At 35.5% G+C, this 2,742-nt stretch overlaps 1 protein-coding gene across 1 annotated transcript in view; it reads right to left on the bottom strand.

The window, feature by feature from the left end:
* dnaaf5 (dynein axonemal assembly factor 5) overlaps positions 1–2,742 on the bottom strand; it is a 571,499-nt gene that overhangs the window by 216,482 nt on the left and 352,275 nt on the right. The gene's annotated exons all lie outside the window — the stretch shown is intronic.

Below are 2,742 nucleotides of genomic sequence, written 5' to 3'. Positions count from 1 at the left end.
ACGAGGCTTCCGTTTTTCAGCCTTTAAATTCGTGCTCAAGAGAACACACTGAGCGAGGGCTTATTATGCAGTTCTGGCGCCTTCTTGTGGATAGACAACGTCAACCACCGCCGACGGACTCTCAGAAATTGTAAATATTTTAAAGGCACTATCCATACAAATAAATTGCAAAGTTACAATCTAAACAACTACGTTCTCGACTAAAAAAGCCTCAAAAGTACATTTTGCTGTCTAACAACAGTAATATTTGTCAAACTGTTGCCTGCTTGTTGCTTGCTGTGTTTGGGCGGAGTAATACACCGAGGTGAAGGGTGAAGAGCCCTATGTGTAATGTTCATGGCAAAATATCACACGGCTATCAAACAATCAGATTCAAGAACCAGACAGAACTGTTGTATGTATATATATATATATATATATATATATATATATATATATATATATATATATATATATATATATATATATATATATATATATATATTCTCTTTCAGAAACTATGTGAAATGTAATACCTCTCGTTCTTGTGGCATTGTTAATAAAAAAAGCAGGATTTGCCAAAGCGTGATTATTTTGTTTTTCCTGTAGGTGGTGGAAATGACTTCCATATACAGTATGTAAAATTCTCCTAATCATTAAGCCATGAATCACCACATTATCTACACCATCCGCTAACATTCAGGAACTTGAAAATGTCTCATTACTTTATCATTTCAACTTTACAAATCTCTTCTTCAGCATGTGAGATTATTTTTTGTGGTCAAACTGAAGTGCTGTTGGAGAATAAAGCATGTTGGTTAGACTGAGACAGTGGGTAATAAAATGTACTATTTAACTCCTTCAGTCAAAATAAAATGACATTCACTTACATAATATGCTTTATTTCTGAATAACAGTATATTTTAGGTAATAAATGTTGGGCATGGCTTGATTTTTTTTATTTCTAGCAGGAACTAAGTGGATGTGTGTACTGTATGTGAGTTTTAGTACAGTGGTTCTCAACTAGTTTGGCCATGGGACCAACATTTGTACATAATTATCAAAATGCGACCCAAATTTTTAGGAACTATAATATAATTTTTGGAATTATAATTAATTTGTATTTATTTGTTAACTTACACAAGTAGTGACAGATAAATCATGAGAAAATCACCAAGGGTTACAAATAAACAATATTTTATTGCTGTCATTTAACAAAATGCATCAAATTATTACAGAGTAAAAACATCAAATACTGCAAACAGTGGTTAGGGTAAGGAAAAGTTCAGTTGTCGCAGACGCATTTCAAAATAAAAGTGGGATATAAGCAAAATAAGTAAAATATTTAATTTTTGTTGTTTTTTTGACTACACACTCCGCGACCCACTGAAAATGTTCCCGCGACCACTTTTGGGTCACGACCCACCAGTTGAGAAACACTGTTCTTGTAGATTGTACTGATTATTTCATTCCTGAAACACTAGCTTATCATATGTAATGCTACGCCAGCAGAGGAAGCCCTCGCCCGACTACAGGCTCAGCTCCGCTCCCTCTGCAGTCACTTTCTGTTTGTGCTGTATTTCAGCAAGAGCTCAGGCCAGGCTTCCTTGCAAAGTATTCCTAGTTTACCTGCATTACCAAGCGTTATTTCAAGTGACTTTCATGATTCGCTATCTGTCTTTGCCCTCTTGCTCTGTTTTGGACTGCTTACTGTTGCCTTGAACTTTTGCCTGCCTTCTCACCATGTATTCTGGATTTGCCTCTGTGTTTCTTGATCTGTTTTGGACTGATTATTGGTACACTGATCCTCTGCTTGAATTACCACTACATCTCCTGGAATTGCATCTGTGTTTGTTGTTTGGTTTGAACTGCTTGCATGTTGCAGAATCTCCGCTTGTTTACCCGTTGATGTCTATGTCTAATCCCATAAGTAAACTTCTGCATATGGATTCTAACACAGTCTCAGACTCCCCATTACATCATGACATTTTTGAAGGACTAGAAGGTTGAGATCAAGTTCATTAAGTCAGTCTCTCTTAGCTTCAGGCTCCAATTCTGGGGGTTTTAAAAGATGTAAAATAAGTGTCTGTGAATAAAACACAAAACTAATCAATTACTTTGGGAAAATGTAGGTCAACAATTCAAAGTAAATTTTGCTTTTTATAGTGTACACTACCTGACAAAAGTCTTTTTGTCAATCTCAGTTGTTAAAGCAACAAATGTTAACTTGACTTTTTTGCTGCCCACTACATTACAAACCACAGGAGAGAAAGCAAACTCTTCAGCAGGATAGCGCTCCTTCTCATACTTTAGCCTCCACATTAAAGTTCCTGAAAGCAAAGAAAGTCAAGGTACTCCAGGATTGGCCAGCCCAGTTACCAGAAATGAACATTATTGAGCATGCCTGGGGTAAGATGGAGGAGGTATATTTCTTAAGCTCACTGGTAGTTACACATCGGTCACATAATACTGATAATGATGGCATTTGTTATCTTCGTAACTTCAACATTAATCAGAGCCTCAAATATTTCTCAATATTACGACTATTTGTTTAGTACTTATACAGTTTAAGGCAAAATTATTAACCCAAATATTCCGCAAAAGCTGTTTAACAGAGAAGTTTTTTCAACACATTTTTAATACCTGATTTATTTTGTCTTTGCCGTAATGACAGCACATAATAGTTTACTAGTTATTTAAGTATGCAGCCTAAAGTGCAATTTAATTGCTTATTTTAAGTTGGACAACAGTGGTTTATTTTTT

This window comes from Danio rerio, chromosome 3 (genome assembly GCF_052040795.2).
Source record: "Danio rerio strain M-AB ecotype USA chromosome 3, GRCz13ab, whole genome shotgun sequence".
NCBI classification, from domain to species: domain Eukaryota; kingdom Metazoa; phylum Chordata; class Actinopteri; order Cypriniformes; family Danionidae; genus Danio; species Danio rerio.
Note: the sequence above shows the minus strand (reverse complement) of the source record. Positions and strands in the feature narration are given on the sequence as shown.